The 20,145-nt window shown below is 40.8% G+C and overlaps 1 protein-coding gene across 1 annotated transcript in view; it reads left to right on the top strand.

The window, feature by feature from the left end:
• The window catches only part of si:ch73-181d5.4 (death-inducer obliterator 1), a 311,270-nt gene that overhangs the window by 152,837 nt on the left and 138,288 nt on the right, over positions 1 to 20,145 (top strand). The window lies entirely within an intron of this gene.

Raw genomic sequence — 20,145 nt, 5'->3', positions numbered from 1 at the left:
CTGTGGTGGCATTGGTGCTCGATTCTGGAATGGTCGGCCACGCCCTCGCCATGTGGTGCGTTTTTGTGGACAGTCTCTCATCCAATGGTCAGTCCCTCCACACAGGAAGCATGGCTGTGGCCCTCCTGCGTACCCACGTGGTTGTTGCTGTTGTGAGCCTGGCCAAGGGCCAGGGGGTGGTGGTGGGCGTGGAAAAGCTGGAAGCTGTTGTGGTGGGGCAGTGTTCAAGGTCATCTGTTGTGCAGCTTGAAGAAGAGTCAGCTGAGCATTTTCTGCTTGTTTTGTCTTTTTCTTCAATGTTGCAGTTTCTTCGGCTGTGTGCTGTTCCCAGGCGTGTCTGGCATGACGTAGGAGGTCATTGAGGCGAATGCCAGCTTTCCAGCCTATGTATGTGTTCTGGACAGACCTGCGGATTGTTGGCAAGAATCCATCCATCACACATTGACACAGAATGGTTTCGAAGGCTGAAGCCTGTGCAGCATCACGCCAGTCGTTGTCCGGAAAAGCGATGCCAGAGTGTGTGCGAAACACAGGAATGAGACGATCGATGTACTCTTGAGGGGGTTCACCACTCTTCTGGACCGTGTCCTTGATCTTTGCATATTGAGGCGTCTGTGGAAATGCTGTCTTAACTCTCCTGACAATGTCACCTACAGCTGTCACAAAGTCTTGGTTATCTGCGTGGGCGTATTCGACACGCATCAGCCGTTGGTTGCCAGGCGGGACCTCAAACAGCTGTGCGCCTATGGTGCTTACAAAGTTCATACCATAGACAGCTGTGAGAATCATTTTTAGTTCTGGTATGGTGGGGCGGAGAATACGAACCATGTTGGTGATGGCTTCACCTACGGCATCTCCGCCTTGGGCCATGTCTGGGAGGTGTTGTTTTGCCAGGCTTGTCAGGTCGCTCAGTGGCCAAGTTCTGAACACCAGTTGTGGTCCGTCCGGTCCACCCACCTCCAGCATCGGCATGGTCGTGGAGTTGTGTTCACCATCTGAAGTCATGGGGGAGCTTATAGAACCGTTGTTGTGCTGTGACTGTTGTAGTCTCTGTATTTCAGCCTCCAGCAGTTTTTCTTTTTCTCTGAAAGCTTTAATCTGCTCCTCTTGCTCTGCAGCTTTGGACCGAGTTATGATTGAAGAACCTGCAGAAGATGATGAAAGTGATGGTGAAGAGTTTGAAGATGTTGATGTTGATGAGCTGATAGCAGGGGATGGTGGTGGTCTGGTTGTAACATCTCTTCCTCCTGCTGCTCCTTGTTCATCCTGTTGTTGAGGGGCAGCTGGCTTTGGCCCAATAAAATCATCGTCTGAAGTGAGGACCCATGCAGGTTTCAGTCCAGGGCGGGTCTCATGCGCCTCCATCTGTGGCGGGCCATAGGGTGGTGGGTCTTTGAGTTCAGCCAGCGAGGGGTAGATCGAGGTGGAGGGTGCGGTGGGAGGAAGAGGTCCGTGGGTCTCCGGTGCATGTGTGAGAGAGGACAGAGGAAAAAGAGAGGTTTTCAGTTCTGTTTTTTTTGTTTTTTTCTCGTCTTTGTCTTTTTGAGTCTCTTGTTCTCTGCATTGTTTCTGTAAATCTTCAACTTTTTGAGACATCTGTAATAATCTGGACTCCGTTTCACCCATCATATTTTTAGACTCATTTTTCCACATTTTAAAAGCTTCCTCATGCTTGTGCATCGTTAAGTAAACCTTTTGAGGTATATTCTTCATCTGAATCATGCTCTGCTTTTGCTGCAATAATTGTTCTTCGAGTTTTTGAATGTCTTCGGTTTCTAAAGATCCATTTTTAGGAAAACCAAATTTGTAATGCCACTGAGAAACGAAACTTAGACAGGAAACTCCGTATAAGCGTTTCATTTTTTCTGCAACCGAACCGTTTGGTATGTAATCTAGATTCTTACTTTTTGTCGCTCCCATTTTTATCTTTAAGACGAAACTATTTTATTTCCTCAGCCGTCTTTATAAAGACGAGCCTACCTCGGTCTTCCTAGAGAAAACCTACCCTCGGTTCTTACTCTAAATTCAGAACTTACGCCTCGGTCCTCCTAATGAGAACTTACCTCGGCTTTCCTAAATGAAAGCTTACCTCGGTTTTCCTAAAGAAAACTTACTTATTTTATGAGAGAGCGATCTTTTTGACGGAGTCGTGTCTGTCCACCCGCTTGCTAGCTTAGCGCTTTTTTTTATTTATTTTTTTATTTATTTACCTTATCGTAGATGTCTCTGATTTCCTGTTTTCGAATACGTCCGGAGCAGCGAGCTGCTGCAGCCAACTGACCATAAAAAACACAAAAATAGCAACAGCTAAGTTAATTTGACAACTAACCACCTAAACATTTGTGTGGTAATTAGTTCAGGTTAGTAACAAACACAAATTTTAATTGCTAGCACATTGTGCATGATCTCAGTTTAAAAATGTGTGTTAACTTTTTGTCATCAACTCTGTCTGTCTGTTGCAATGTAATTGTGATTTATGTAAGTTTAAAAACTGATCACTGAACATAATCTACAGTGATGACTGTCAGCTGAGGTCTAAATGGCTGCCACAGCCAACTTCACTAAAAGAAACACAAAATGGTGAAAACTTTGCAAGTTTTACCGATATTGTTGTGGTTGTAGTTGAGTGTCATTTACAACTCCATCCATCCATCCATCCATCCATCCATCCATCCATCCATCCATCCTCTTTACCCACTTCTTCTTTTTCGGGTCATGGCTGTCACTGGTGCGAGAGGTGGCGGGACACCTTGGACAGGTCTCCAGACCATCACAGGAACATAGAGACAAACAAGACAAACAACCATTCACTCTCTCACTCATGCCTAGGAACAATTTAGAGTTACTTATCAATCTAACATGCATGTTTTTGGTCTGTGGGAGGAAACCAGAGTATGTGGAGAAAACCCACGTATGCACAGAGAGAACATGCAAACTCCACCAAGAAAGGTCTCTGGTTGGGATTTGATCCAGTGACCTTCTCACTGAGAGGCAGCAGCTCTACCAACTGAGCCACCATGCCACCTTCATTCACAACTTGTGCATAATATTGTCTAGGTTTAATCAAAATGACTCTGTAATTTCTCATCATCATAAGATGATCTTGGTTTAAATCTCTGACATGTAAGGTAATAGGGGATGTGCAATCCTTTAAGGAATGATAGGCCTTTATTTACACAGAGTTTCATGGTGAATTGCAATACAAATAACAGCAGCAGCTAGCTATAGCATTTCCTGTGTGGCGTAGTGCACTTCTGACAGAAATATCATATTTGTTTTACTGTAATGACCCTGTCAAAAACTAATAGCATTTTAGCGGTTTGTGAAGTTGTGGTTTTAGAAACAGCTAGCTTTTTCAATGTTCAATGTACTTTATTGTCATTTGCATCACATGTGGTACATGAGGGGGAACAAAATTCTGTACATAAGGTTACATCCAAAACAGCAAAAATATAAAGTATAAAAAGAAACAGTATACAAGGACCTAAGATATACACTAAACACTAATAATGTAAAATAATAAGGTATATTAAACAGCAGCCCGAACATGAGTTGGTAATGAGCAGATGGGTATGGATACAGCAGATTAAAGGCAAGAGATCAGCAGCATGGATAATCAGCAGCACAGATAAGTCACATATCACCAATTAAAGTGGCATTACAGTGATTTTATTTTTTCCCTTATAATGACAATCCTGGTTAGAGATTCATGAGTCTAACAACTTCAGGGTAGAAACTGTTCTTCAATCTAGTGGTTCTGGACTTAATGCTCCTCAACCTCCTGCCTGAGGGGAGTGGGGTAAAGAGTGGGTGTGCTGGGTGATTGGGGTCCTTCTTGATGTTTCATGATGCTTTTGGGACCGGAGTTGGTTAAATATACTGTATCAGATATTTTCAATGGTCATTGCTGTTACCTTGCCAATCTGGTCAGAAATAAACATTTTTTAACAGTTACATTGTATGTGTTTTATTGATAAAATCCTCCAATCAAAAGATCTGAATTACTACTTTAAAGCTGTGTTAAAAGAAGTATGATTTACTTTTATCAAATACATTTTTTCTCTTTTGTTTAAATCAGTCTAGATGATTCCATAAAAAATAATTGATATCTATTTATTTAAGAATCAAACTGGAATATGAAAATTAAAACTATTAAATCAACAACAACAACAAAAAGTGAACAAAAGAAGTAGTAAGTTTAACAACTGGTGTACATTAAAAATTAAAAAAAAAAAATCTTTACTGAAAGTGTGTTCAGCTAGATTAACTGCTTGGAAAAAAAATAAAAAGTGTGTGTCAATGGTGACCTAATTTGTTACAGCAGAGACTTTTACTATCACAAACTGTCTCTCAAGTCTGTACTCATCCCTTTAGTTGGCAGCTCAGAACACCACATACAGAACACCATGGACTTTGTGGACAAGGTGAGGGATGTCATCATGGAGACTGATGAAACAATGGTCTCTTTTGATGTCACATCACTCTTTACGTGCATTCCTGTTGATGATGCAGTAGAGGTGGTCAGTTTAAGATTAAAATCAGACACCACTCTGAGCAGCAGGACCACGCTTTCCACAGAACAACTGTGTCAACTCTTGAAACTGTGCCTGCAGTCAACCTACTTCACATATGGGGAGCAATATTATAGGCAGAAACATGGGTGTGCTATGGGGTTCTCCAGTTTCTCCTATTGTTGCCAACCTGTACATGGAGGAGGTAGAAAAGAGAGCCTTGACGTCCTTTTCAGGGACACCACCAAGTCATTGGTTCAGGTATGTTGACGACACCTGGGTTAAAATCAAATCTCAGGAAGTCCAACATTTTACTGACCACATCAACTCTGTGGATAAATACATCAAGTTCACACGAGAAGATGAAAAAAATGGCAGGTTGGCTTTCTTGGACTGTGAGGTCTCAGTCTCTGATAGAGGACATTTGCAAACTGAGGTGTACCGCAAACCCACCCACACAGACCAGTATTTGCAGTTTGACTCCCATCACCCTTTGGAGCACAAGTTAGGAGTCATCAGGACTCTGTACCACAGAGCAGACAGCATCCCCACTAGCTCAGGAGCCAGGCAGAAGGAGAAATCCGACACAAGACAGGCTCTAGAACAATGTGGATATCCTAACTGGGCCTTCTTGAAAGCAGAGAAGAAACCCAAACAGGACTCCAGTCAGCCATCAGGTGAAAAGGAGGAACCCAGACCCAGACCAGTGGTCATTCCATATGTTGAGGGGGTATCAGAGAAACTGAGACGTTTATTTTCTAAACATAACGTCCCAGTGGCTTTTAAACCCCAAAATACATTACGGCAAAGACTGGTTCATCCCAAAGATCCAGTCACCCGGCACAAACAGAGCAATGTTGTGTATGCTGTTCAGTGTCAGGAGGGTGATCAGTCTTACATCGGGGAAACTAAACAGCCACTGGCCAAAAGGATGGCCCAGCACAGAAGATCAACATCATCAGGCCAGGACTCTGCGGTCTACACTCATCTCCAGGCCAGCGGTCACTCTTTCAGGGATGAAGATGTTCACATCCTGGACAGAGAGGAACGATGGTTTGAGAGAGGAGTAAAGGAGGCCATCTTTGTGAAAAGAAATCGTCCATCATTAAACAGGGGTGGAGGCCTCCGGGTTCAACTGTCCCCCTCTTACAATGCTGTGATTGCTAGTATCACTCAGCCCTCTGTGAACAGTAAACAACCATCAGTGTGCTAATGATCCATTGTTAGGCTGATGGTCCTTCTTGAGCATGTGATCAGCTGGTTTTGATTGTCAGCAGCAAAACTGGTTGATCCACTCTGAGAAGGTGCTATTTAAGAGACTGAGCTGAATACAGCACCTCAGACTAAGGAAGTCTCTCGGATGAGAGACAAAACGTTTCTACATTTTTTTTTTTTTTTTTAAGTTTGTTTTGTTTTTTGAATGTCCAGAGGACCAGAATTAACTTTTTTTAGATTTTTCTACCTGGATTATTGAGCATGCATCAGGATGTCTCTCAAGTAAATTACAATAGAACTGAACTACTTGTTTGAGTTAATGGAAGAAAAAAAACCCAACATATAGCTTCATTGCTTGTTTTAAAACACTGTGCTGGTAATACAGTATTAGCACTGATCGAGGAAATATTAATTCCTTCAGTGAGAATAATGGCAAGTCAGAGTAATGGGTTATAGAAGATCGATAATAATAAGTCAGCTTCATTAGCAAATCATTCGTTAGCAACACTGATCTCACAACTTGCTCACACGTCTTGCTTCATGCAGCTTATTATATTCTGCTTCAATTTCTTTGTTTGCACTCCTCTCTTGCTTATCTGTAATTGTATCATTGAATTGTCAAACTCGTCTTCCTGTTGTTTTGGCAGTGAGGTAGAAACTTTTCCCCTGTAATGAGCTTGCCATTGAACATTAACTAGTAATTGAACAGTAATGAACTGTTCTGTGACCTGTGGTGTGTAAGTAATTGATTCTGAAAGCAATGTTTGTGTGCACAGTGTGTGTCTACAGAGCAGCAACTCATGCACCGTCTGATACAACAGAAGAGTGCTGTTGCCGCTTCGACCTTTAGATGGTGATGCTGCACTTCCTGCCGCTGTAGAGAAGCATTCGTGTCTCACTGTGATACAGCTCTGAGGAATCAGCTTTTCAAAAAAAAAAAAAAAAAAAAGAGACAAATGTGGGCAAAAGCTGCAAGTGTCCATCTAATATGGATTAAGATTTGTTTTGTTGTGTTTGGGGATTATTATGTTATCTTGGTGTATGTTTTCACAGTTGGTCTCCAACTTTATGCTGCTTCTAATTTATTTTATTTTTTATCATTGCTCTCATATCTAGCTGCTGTAGGATGTAATGTTGGGATTTTTTTTCTCTCCATGTATTTCTGTATTAAACCAGCTGCCCCTGCAATGATTGTCATCAGCTGAGGCTGAACAACCTCATGGCAGGTTATAAATTGTGGTTTCTTCCCCCACATTTTTTCTCTTGAAAATACCAAGGATGGGGGAGTAGGGGCAATCTTTTCTGATGCATTAAAAGCTTTTATTGCAGCTCACCGTGAGGTTCTTAATCCCAAATGATCAAAACTTACATTTACAGCACATTGTAATAAATAGATGAAGCCATAGTTAAATAATAAAAACAATAAATTTGCATTAATGACAACGTTTCTGAAATTTTTTATTTGTGTGCCCCCTTGTGAAAAATTTAGAAGATTTTAACATTTTTTTTATTACTGTGATTCTATGTGGGAAAACATAGGCTCATATTCAATGAGCAAGTTGAAAACATTTTAAAGTCTCATGAGAAACGAATGAGGAACATGTTAATTATTGCCAACCTCCAAAGGCGAAAAGGTGTAAATGTTTACCTTTTCATGCCAGTGTGTGCGCATTTGATTCATCCATCCATCCATTATCTTTACCCGCTTATTCCATTTTGGGTCACGGGGGTCGCTGGTGCCCATGTCCAGCAATCACTGTGCGAGGGGTGGGGTACACCCTGGACGGGTCGCAAGTCCATCACAGGGCCACATAGAGACAAACGAGACAAACAACCATTCACTCTCTCACTCACACCTAGGGACAATTTAGAGTTACCAATCAGCCTAACATGCATGTTTTTGGTCTGTGGGAGGAAACCGGAGCACCCTGAGAAAACCCACGCATGCACGGAGAGAACATGCAAACTCCACCCAGAAAGGCCCCTGGACCGGGGTTTGAACCAAGGACCTGCTCGCTGAGAGGCAGCAGCTCTACCAGTTGCGCCACCGTGCTGCCCGCATTTGATTCAGTGAATGAAATTTATTAAAGCATTTAAAAAGTAATCTTTGAAAACACATTTACATCTAATGAAGTTTTGGAGTCAACCCCATTCAAGGTAGCCACTACAGTTAATCAACCTCATTGAACACACACAAATATAACTCAGTCAATTTTTAACATTATTCAACCTTTATTTAGACAGATAAGTCACATTGAGCCTAGAAGACTCATTTACAATTGAGATCTGTTTAGACAGACAAAAAGTAGTGAAACTGGACACGTAGAAATTGGAGGCAAATGTTACTTGAAGAGGCAGATTGTATGTGACATTAAGAAGCTCGTAAGCGGCTGTTGTGTTTAAAATGAGTGTTTATGTAATTATTTTCAGTTTACATATCCAATATAAGTTTTATTTGTTCAAGGCAGTCATATTTGTTCACAACTTTATTATTAGTAAGCCTGAGAGTTACTGGATCCATGCAAACAGTTACTAGAACGCAACCTGTCAAAATAAGAGTTAACGGTTCCTGTTCTGGCAGAAAATGAAGCACTGATTGCAACATGTTCAAAGTTACACAGAGTGTAGATGTGAATGTGTTCAGAATGGTTTAAAGATGCTTGGAGATCACAGATCAAACTCAGATGTGGTCCAGGATGTAGTTATCTGCACTAAAGACTGCACTAAACTTATCTGGGCAGCTGTGGCTGAGTGGTTAGAGCAGTCATCCTCCAATGGGAGAGTTGGGGGTTTGACTCCACCAGTAGTCACATGCCGAAATGTCCCTGGGCAAGACCCCCTCATTGCCTCTGATGTGTGTCCAATTGGTGTATGAATGTGATAAAGCACAGATTATTCTTTGTATAAATCTAGTAGAGTGCTGTATGAATGGGTAAATGAGGACACAGATTGTAGTGTATCTTTGAGTATCTTGATAAGATACAAAAGTGCTAGTACAGTCCATTTAAAGACCACCTAATGTACTTCTACACTTGAAGATCACTAAAAGCTTTTGTTACTTTATAGAATACAGTACACAATAAAAACATTAACAGTGCATTATCAAGAGGCTGTGGATGAATTGCATCAACTGTGTAATTTTATTTGCTTTGATTGTTTTCTACATTAATTATACTTATAGTGTAGCGTCTAATCCATAGGATCAATCACAAAAGAAGAAGCTCAACTTTTCAGCTGTAGTCACTCATGAATTTACTTGTATGTGACAAATATATTTATTTAACCTATCTCACATTAATTCAGTAACTTACTTGAGCTTTTTAATTTCTTCAGTATAGTCTAGAGGATGTTTTTACACATTTTACTTGATAAAACAGCTGATTTTCTCCCCAGAGAGGGGCCAGTTATTGTTTACGTCAGTTTGAAACAGTAGAGCTATTTAAGATAAAAATGAATAATAATATCTTAATTTAATCTCAGATTGTATATATGCTGAAAACAGGCATGGTAACAGTGGCTGGACTGTTATTACCTACAGAAGCAAACTACTTTAGTCCTTTTCACAAACCTCATTCGTATCTTTCCTTCTGATTGTGCAGAGCAGAGCGGTGCTGCATTAACCTCCGAGTCATCCCGAGGCTCATCTCTTTCACTGGCGCCTCACTGTAAAGACCAGAGTGGGCTTTTGCCTTGGGCACAGATGGTGAACAACATGAAACTCTGGGGACCATCCAGGCTCATGGCCAACTCCTGTTCTTTGTTTGAGCAGGTAAACTGTTTGCAGAAAGATGGCGAATGAAAAGAAACTAGATATAATTTCCACAATCATTTACTTACGGCTGGATCATTGAGTTTAGGTGTTTGTTACCATCCCTCCTGCAGAAAACAAGAAATTGTTTTTAAGTGCTGAAAAAGAGCTAATTGGAGAAAGAGCTTGTGATTTAAGCTGGAGCTCTCTGCAGTGTTTTGTTCTGCAGTTTGTATTGTAGTCAGCAATGTGAAAAGGAGCTGAAATGGATTTGATGGCTTTTGCTGTTAAAAGATATGAAATGGCTCACCACATCTATTTTTTGCTATTTGGGTTATGGTGACCGTTAGGTTGCCTTCATTTTGCTCCGTCTTTGGGATCACAGGAACATGTTGGAGTGCACCTGAAGCCTGCTTGGATTTCTCTGTAAGTGCAGGTACATCATTTTTGATAAAACTATGAATTCAGAGTCACTCTCTGAACTCAGCTGCCAATTCAAAAGAAGTAAATGCACCGGTTGAGTGATATATAGTGAAATACATGAGGAAATAACACTGTAGAGCTAAAATAGTATATTTGAATATAAGGCTGTTAAAATAAAATACAGTAGTCCCTCGCTACTTTGCGGTTCGACCTTCGCAGACTCGCTCTTTCTCAGTTTTTCAAAGTCAGATCGAACACGAGGGAAAAAAATTATACACAACACGTGATTGTCAACTTTAATATTACTCATGTGATTGGGACAGTACGGGATATTGTACAGTATAAAGTTAACGAAAAATAAAATAATTCGGACAGGCGCCTCCATTTTGTAGTTTTCTCTCAATAAGCCTACACTGTATCGCAAATCAAAATGACTACCTTTCCCATAAGCCAACATTGCCTCGCCCAGAAGCCTCATTTCCTTCTGCTGAAATATTAGAGGGAAAGATTTGCTCTGATCTAAAAAACTTAGGTTCTTATTCATACAGTGACTTCAGTGCCCAGCGGATGCAGAGAGCTGCATGCAACCCACTGGGAACTGGACCAGAACCGGATCTCTAGACACATTGGTAAATCTTAGTGCCACCCACAAGGTCTTTCGAGTGGGGAGGTGCCTCCCGGAGGTCCGGCGTTCTCTCCGGAGCCCACTGGGACTACCCCATCCAAATTTGGACTCAATCAAACGACCGTCTGGTCCCGTGCTGGCCATCCAAAGGTCCGGCTCCCTCCAAAATGCATTTTGGTGCTCAAGGGTTGCACAGAGCCGATCAGAACCAGAGCAGAACCAGAACTCCAGACTCATAGGTCAATCTGAAAGCTGCTTGCTGGCCCACGAAGACTTCTGAGCGGGGAGGCGCTGCCCGGAGATCCAGCATTCCCTCCGGAGCCCATCGAGACTTCCTCGAGCCAGAGGGCTGACCAAAACCGGAAGGGTAGGTCAGAAGGTCAGTAGGTTTGAAACAGAACCGAGTAGGACCAGAACCAATCTGCTGTTCTGCAGAGATGGTAATAAAATGTAGTAGCTACATAGACAGTATTGTACGTATGTTGTTAAAATTATGTAGATTTATGAGTTTAGAACATTGCAAGAGTGTGGAAAGTGTCTATAAAGCTTTAAAATATATAAATATAAAATAAATATAACGTCCTACTTGGTGGATTTTCACTTATTATTATAGTGTGTGTGTCCAGAACATAACCCCTGCAATAAACGACGGACTACTGTACTTTTAATTACCGTACTTGCTGCCATAAACATCGCACCTATGTATAAGTTGCATCAGTCCAAATATGTCTAATAAAGTGGAAAAAAAACTATACATAAGTCGCTTCGCTGTACAAGTCACATCTATTATGCATCACCACTGACGCGTCACGTTTGTTACGCGTCACCGCGGACAACCTGGAAATGTGGGTCAGTGTTGTGCCATAAATCAATTGGCTGCCAAACGGCGGCTGTGTGCACGGGAGGACTTTATTCATTCAACCTTTAATAAAACGAGTTAGTCCCATTGAGCCACCTGGAAGCAAGAATTTAACAAGATTAACACTTACAAACAATTATTTGTTTGCTCGACATTATATCAAAGAAGCATCTCAGTTTAACTTTTCCTTAATAAATGTACTTTGATGGTCAAATCATCTGCATTTCAAAAGTCGATTCGTGGCCATGGGAGCGCTCAGAGGGAAGACTCGCTGTGCATTTCTTCGAAATTTAACAAGATAACCACCTAAAAACAATTATTTGTTTGCGCGACATTATAGTAAAGGTGTGTCTCAGTTAAACATTTCCTTAATAAATACACTTTAATGGTCAAATCAGCTGCATTTCGCCTGGGAGGCGCAGCAAAATGCAGCTGATTTTACGCTCGTTCCTGGAGCAAGACAAAGGTGGCTTGGTATGGCAAGCCAAGTGTCTCATTAATAGCCACTTTTAGTTATTACTGAGAAACTTGACTTGCCATATAGTTCAGGGCCCTCTACTGGCTGAAAATGGTAGTGTCCAATATTTTCCATGTCAGAATGAATGAAATCATCAGATCTCAGCCCAAACTTGGGTTATAAATACGGGGAAAATAAACATAAATACGTTGCTTTGCTGTATAAGTCGCAGGCATGCTAATATATTCAAAAAACTGTGACATATACAGCAAAAATTACGGTAGCTTTATTTTGTGAACACTTCTGAAATAAACTTATTATTTTGAGATATGTAGTACTGGTATTTGGTTTCTGTTTGCTGCTTATATAGTAGTCAACTTTGGAAATCAAATGTTCATGCTTAACTACTCGAGTCATATTTGACAAACTCCTACACAAGATAAATCACTTTTTTAAATATCTATAAAGCTTGTTTTGTACAGGTCTGGCTTAAATAAAGCATGCTTTCAGTTTTTATTTTATTATTAGAAATACATTTTGTTGACTATTTTAAGTTATTTGAATGTTTTTGAGAGGCTTCATGCTGTTGACATTAATTATACTGAAGCATCCAAACTTTCATTACACAGGGTTCATTGCAGCAGGAATAATTTGACAATTTCATTACAGGGCACGTAAACAACATCTCTGACATTAACGGTGGGTGTGTTTATACCAAACCATCATGGTACAGATGTCAGGGTTCGCTGTGTGCTATTAGACAAAGAGTACAATTGTCGCAGTGGAATAAACATTTTCTTTTAGAAGAGGACAAGTGTGTTTTTAAATAGCTTTTTGCTAAATTCCACAAAAGAAAATGAGTAGAGAATATATTTTCTAAAATATTCTGAACCAAAGCAAAGCAAGGGAAGGGGAGGTGGAAATATGAAAAGTCAAATGGGATATGATTTGTATGGTTAAAATGCCTTGGGGTGACTTTATATCTGTCACAAAATGCCACACGTATGATCAGCACCAGCTCGTACCCAGCTGAGATGCTAGGTTTGAATCTTCTATTTATTAATAATTAGGTATTTTTGCATAGGGTGCTTGTTCTCAAGTCAAATTATTTGAACAATCATTTTTGTACTATTTTCTTGAAAAAAGAGATGCTATTTAGTTTCAAAGTTTATCAAGGCCAAGTTTACAACATGGCCTGCAGGATACAGTTTATGTGGGATTCCAAGGTTTCCGGACAATCATTTCCTCCACAGCTGCTGATTATTTCAGTCATCCACCTTTTCATACCTGCAACTGATTTTGAAGACTGCTCTGCTGAGTATTTAAGCTCCTGTCAGACATTCGTCCGCCGCTGGAACATTATGATACCTTCTGGTAGTGAAAGCCAGTGAAACTTGTTCCTTGTGAAACTTTGACTAACCTTGTTATTATCCAGTGTCATTCAAGTCCTGAGACTTCCTCGCTCCTTGTGACCTCGCCTTGCCATAATCCTGTTCCTGCAATCACCAAACATCAGCCTGGATCAAAACTACTGAGTGCCTTCAAGCTGTTCCCCTCTCCAACAAAACTCACCCCTTCTGGATCCCGCTGCACCTTCATTTGGAAACCTAGGATCTCGTTTCTCCCTCCTCTTCAACACGAACTGTAAAACTACCAGAAGTAATAAGAAAGATTACCTAAAACAATTTCCAATCTTCAATAATTCAGAAATCTACCCATACTCACTTTGTCCCCTTTTCCAACAACGTTTCCTGTACTTTGTAAATAAATCACTTACCTTTTAAACTCCTGAGTCTGTGTCTTCATCAGTCTGTTAACTTGGGGTCAAATACTCAGCATGTTATGCCCCATTTCCACCACCATTACTCAGCCCCAACTCTACTCAGCTCTTCACGGAAAGATCCAATTCCACCAGTACTTTTTAGCTGATTTGAGGCCGATTTGGGACCTTTTTCTGTCCCTGCTTCTCTGGTGGGACCGTTCGAGCTGAGTCGAGCTGACTCAAGCTGACTCGGGACCGAAACGTGAATGCAGGTCCATGATTGGTCAGGGGGAGGAGTCACTGGATCTCTCTCAGAAACTCTTCACCGATCCGCCATTTGCAATTTCTCGGAACTCGGAGCAGCGGCTGGATCTATTTTTAAGATTTTAAAAACAATAATGACAACACCGTGTTTAATGCTGAAGTCCAGGCGTTTTTTTATGTTTGGTGACCGACGACAAAATTCAGAGCGAACTGATTCACTGCGGAGGATCATACGAGCTGCCGACCTGTTGAAGCACACAAGGCCAGACCTCGTGCCCCGGCCACACGTGCTCACAAAGGCCAGATTTCGAGCCCTGGCAGGTGGGTGTACTGGGACGGAGGGTGGAAACTTTTTTTTTTTTAACCATTTTATGTATAAAAAATAATGCTTTTTTTAAATCAATGAAGAATAAAAATAAATAAACGGTGCCGGCTTTATCATGAAATCCTGTTTTCACTTGGACTTTATTAAATAATCTGTTAAAGTTAATTCAGCTGAAAAATCATAAAAAGACAAAATTATTGGATCTCTCAGGAACATTTCCTCCAAACATGTTTAAAGAAGAGTTACAGCCTTTAGTTCAACTTTATTCTAACCCACAGATGAACAAATCACAAAACAAGAATTACACTTTAAATCAAAGCTAAAATAAAATATGTATACAAGAAACAAAACCCCATATATAAATTGAACAATAAAAGTAGACACAAGTGCAAATACATCAAAGGAAGAAGAAAAATATAAATATTTAAATATAGATATTTTTGTAGAATCTGGTTCATCAGATTTAATTCAGTTTATTTATATAGAGCCAAGTCACAACAGAAGTTGTCTCAGGGCACTGAACAGAAATATTGATATATACAATAAGTTAACAGAAACATTCATATTTAAAAATTATAATTTAACATTATTGATTTCAGGAGCAGACTGCTTTTGAGTTTAACTCATTGCAGAACTCTCACTCTTAATGGTGAACTAAAGTTCATTAAAGTTCATCAGCAGGATTATGGATTCTGGACACGCCTCCAGAACCGGTCCTGAAGTGCGGTGGAGATCCAGGCTGATCTGAGCAGGGCTGAGCAATAGTGGTGGAAAAGGGGCATTAGTTAACAGTTCAAACAAGATAAATATGATACAATCTGACTTTGTCATCTTTTTAAAATAAGTGACATAAAAGCCCCAACATTTGACATTTGTTTATCTTAATGTCCTGAACCTTTACCAAACCATGACCCCAAAAAACAAAGTCATGGCTTACACTAAATAGTAACTTTTGTAAAAAACAAACAACAAGATAGTATTTTCTGTGTCAGTACATAAAAGTGTCATGACATTAATTGAGACAGATGTGCCAAAATAACAGGGGGAAACATTGTAAACAGGTAATATCCCAAAGGTGGCTTACATGTGTTTAAATGTAACAGAGACGTTCGTTTTCTCTTGGTTTGCCTCATAATGTGATGTTGAAGCTTTACAGGAAGCTGATGAAGTCAGGACACGTTTTCAAGGTGCATCTCAAAAGACCAGGAGAGCTTATCCTTTCATCACAGTATGCTAACATTATTTAGTTATGTAACCTACTTCAAGTATAATCAGAATACATTGTGGTGATATTTTTGTGGAACACAACAGATGTAGATCAGGAGTTTTGTGTTTCACCCCAAGGCTTATTTATTCTCATATCAACATACGGTAGGCCAGCAATCCAAAATGCATACGTTTTGTGAAAAATGCTTCAAATCTGTGAGAAATTTGATTTGATTTGATTGAGCTGATGGTGGAGCATCGACTCCACATAATGGTGCAATCTGAGCTTGAAATTTAAAATTTCCAAGTTGGAAATAGTAAACAGGAACAGCCTTAAAATTAGGATTTTCACTCACATCAACATCAAAATCAATATGGCTGCATTCAGCATGAAAGGTTGTGAAAGCAGCCATGAAAGATGTTTATTTTCACATTTGTTACATTGTGTCTCATTAAATCGGTCCCATTTAGAACTGTCCAACAATGCTACAATGTTTGAAATGCTGAGAAATACTTTGATATTAGTGTCCTGATGCTTGATCAGTAAACCAGGTAGAAAAGTGTAACAAGGTTAAGTCAGGTCATGTGGAAGAGGAGGAGAAGAATCCATCCAGAGGATGTGACTTAACCTTATTAGACTTTGATATTAGCTCGTACTGTTAATAATAGTTAAAGAACTGGGCACACCAATTAGCACATTCTACTGGTTTTGTAACTTGCAATGGAAACATGATTAAAGGGATAGTCTGGTCATTTTGAAGTATATTCTATCAAACAGTTAGCCAGTCATGCCATCAGTCACAGAATGTTCAGCAGCCTCAGCACCAACATATACTCAGTCTTTGCTCAGCACAAACACAAATGTTGTTCCGGTAAGGAAAAAAAAAAAAAAAGGAACCATGCATAATTGTAACAGTTTAATATTAATGTGAATTTCTTTCTCACCAGTATGTTGTTTTCTAAGAGAGTCATTTTATAAGCTTGAAAAGCAATTCAAACAGGTCCTTGTTTGGTTAGCCCAGTGGCTCTTAAACTTTTTTGTTGTGCCCCTCCTTTAAACAAAAGAGTTGTTGCTGGATGCAAAACTAATTATTAACAATGTGTGAAAAACTCAAGTGTTCACTACGTGAGCTGATTTAAAATCTAAGCCCATATGAGTGAAATTAGGTCTTATAGGGCAGAGGTCTGTCAGACTGGCAGAAACAAAGGAAAAAAAAAGAGGCTATTTTATGTTATTTTGACTGCATGTGCAATCATTTAAAAAGTTTTGTCTACTCTCCAACAAATTTATATAAAGGCATAACATATTATGAGGGTTGCTATTTGAAAATATCAATCAAAGGACTTTTAGAATACTTAATCAATAAGTAACTGCATGCAGAGACTTCCGGTAAGATGGCGCCCGTGTGCATGGCTTGCAATCCACCTCTGCTGATGGTGTTCGGATTATTTCTGTTTTGTTTGTTTTTTATCTGTGGCATGAATTCACTCCTCATGTATGACAGACAACATCTTCTGGATCTTCGTTTTTCTGTCACTGATGTCGCTTATTTAGACCATTATGAGCGTACCTCTGGAGTTCCGCAGAGGCAGAGCTTAAATGGGGGGTTCCGCAGGGGTCCATCCTGGGTCCCCTCTTATTCTTTGTATACCTGCTGCCACTTGGTGCTATTTTCCAGAAACACAACATGCCCTTCCACTTCTATGCCAATGACTGTCAAATTTACTCCCCCCTAAGACACAATGGTACATGTTCGATTCAACCGCTGCTCGACTGCCTGGCTGACATCAGGGACTGGATGGCTTTAAACTTCTTAAGTTTCAATGAAAAGAAGTCTGAAGTCATGTTATTCTCTCCCAATGACACGATCACAAACCACTGCATCGACCTCTCTGCTCTAACCCTGTCAGAAAAACAAAGAGTAACTAATCTGGGAGTGATAATGGACCCTTCCCTGAAACTTAACAATCATGTAAACAAGATTGTTAAATCATGTTTCTTCCAACTGAGGCGGCTCTAAACTGAAGCCCATATTGTCCAAAAATAACCTGGAGACAGTAATACATGCATTCATTACATCTAGGCTTGATTACTGCAATTCACTCAAGTTTGGTTTCAGTCAGACCTCCATAGCACGACTACAACTGGTCCAGAATGCAGCAGCCCCATTTTTAACCAGTACAGGCAAAAGAGAGCACATTACACCAGTTTTGGCCTCTCTGCACTGGTTACCGGTTCACTTTCGAATCCAGTTCAAAATGCTGATGTATGTCTACAAATCACTGAACAGCCCCCCCCATCTCTCTGATCTGCTACAACCGTATGTCCCACCACGTTCCCTGAGGTCAGCGGACCAGTTGCTCCTCACAGTTCCAGGAACTCGTCTTAAGCGCAGAGGTGACAGGGCCTTCTCTGCAGCAGGACCAAGACTCTGGAACGAGTTACCTCTGCTTGTCAGACAGGCCCCCTCCCTCTCGGTTTTCAAGTCCCGTTTAAAAACCCACTACTATTCAGTAGCTTTCAACACCAGATGATCTGTGTTTTGATACTGTATGCTCCACACTGGTTTGTCGTCATTATCTGCATCGTTTTTATGTCTATATTCTGATTTACCTCATTTTGTATTTTGCTTTGTGTGTTACCTGTTGTTCTGTCTGTACAGCACTTTGGCTGGCCTTGTAGCTGTTTTAAGTGCTTTATAAATAAAGTGGTATGGTATGGTATGGTTGGTAATCATACAGGCAAACAAGACAAAGTAATCAGAATAAATGTAAAAACATACATCCAGCCATCCAGCCATCCATCCATCCATCCTCTTTTACCCACTTATTCCTTTTCGGGTTGTGGTGGTCACTGGTGCCCATGTCCAGCAGTCACTGTGCAAGAGGCGGGGGACACCCTGGACAGGTCTCCAGTCCATCACAGAGACACATAGAGACAAACAACCATTCACTCTCTCACTCACACCTAGGGACAATTTAGAGTCACCAGTCAGCTTAAGACGTTTTTGTTCTGTGATAGGAAACTGGATTACCCGGAGAAAACCCATTTATGCACGGAGAGAACATACAAACTCCACCCAGAAAGGCCTCCCAGCAGGGATTTGATCAGGTGATCGTCTCGCTGAGAGGCAACAGCTCTACCAACTGAGCCACCATGCTGCCTGATAAACTCAGAGTCAGAGTCAGAGATTCTTTATTGTCATTCGCACCTCATGTGGTACATGTGGTGGAGCAAAATTATGTACACAGGGTCCCAGTTACATCCAACAATAAAATGTATAAGAAAAACAGTAATAAAATCTAAGATATGAACTAAGAAAAACATCAACTAAATACAGTGGGGAGAACAAGTATTTGATAGACTGTTGATTTTTCAGGTTTTTCCACTTGCAAAGCTTGTAGATGACTAATTTTTATCATAGGTACTCTTCAACTGTGAGTGATGGAATTTAAAACAAAAATCCAGAAAAATACAATGTATGATTTTTAAATAATTAATTTCCATTTTATTGTGTGAAATAAGTATTTGATACACCAGAAAAATGAAACTTAATATTTGGTACAGAAACCTTTGTTTGCAATTACAGAGATCAGACGTTTCCTGTAGTTCTTGACCAGGTTTGCACACACTGCAGCAGGGATTTTGGCCCACTCCTCCATACAGATCTCCTCCAGAGCCTTCAGGTTTTGGGGCTGTCGCTGGGCCACACGGACTTTAAGCTCCCTCCAAAGATTTTCTATGGGATTCAGGTCTGGAGACTGTCTAGGCCACTCCAGGACCTTAAGATGTTTCCTACGGAGCCACTCTTTAGTTGCCCTGGCTCTGTGTTTTGGGTCGTTATCATGCTGGAAGACCCAGCCACGACCCATCTTCAGTGCTCTTACTGAGGGAAGGAGGTTGTTGGCCAAAATCTCACGATACATGGCCCCATCTATCCTTCCCACAATATGGTGCAGTCGTCCTGTCCCCTTTGCAGAAAAGCATCCCCAAAGAATGATGTTTCCACCACCATGCTTCACGGTTGGGATGGTGTTCTTGGGGTTGTACTCATCATTCTTCTTCCTCCAAACATGACGAGTGGAGTTTAAACCAAAAAGTTCTATTTTTGTCTCATCAGACCACATGACCTACTCCCATTCCTCCTCTGGATCATTCAGATGTCATTTGCAAACTTCAGATGGGCTTTGACATGCGTTGGCTTGAGGAAGGGCACCTTGCGTGCACTGCAGGTTTTTAATCCTTGACGGCGTAGAGTGTTACTGATTGTTTTCTTTGAGACTGTGGTCCCAGCTCTATTCAGGTCATTGACCAGGTCCTGCCATGTAGTTCTGGGCTCATTCCTCACCTTCCTCAAGATCAATGATGCTCCACGAGGTGAGATCTTGCATGGCGCCCCAGACCGAGGGAGATTTTCCGTTATTTTGTATTTCTTCCATTTTCTAATAATTGCACCAACTGTTGTTGCCTTCTCACCAAGCTGCTTGCCTATTGTCCTGTAGCCCATCCCAGCCTTGTGCAGGTCTACAATTTTATCCCTGATGTCCTTACACAGCTCTCTGGTCTTGGGCATTGTGGAGATGCTGGAGTCTGATTGATTGAGTGTGTGGACAGGTGTCTTTTATACAGGTCATGAGTCCAAACAGGTGCATTTAATACAGGTAATGGGTGGAGAACAGGAGGGCTTCTTAAAGAAGAACTAACATGTCTGTGAGAGCCAAAATTCTTACTGGTTGATAGATGATCAAA

The sequence above is a fragment of the Nematolebias whitei genome, chromosome 11 (assembly GCF_014905685.2).
Source record: "Nematolebias whitei isolate Nwh7 chromosome 11, NemWhi1, whole genome shotgun sequence".
In the NCBI taxonomy this organism is placed as follows: Eukaryota; Metazoa; Chordata; class Actinopteri; order Cyprinodontiformes; family Rivulidae; genus Nematolebias; species Nematolebias whitei.
The sequence above is the reverse complement of the archived record's forward strand: the minus strand, read 5'-3'. Positions and strand labels throughout refer to the sequence as shown.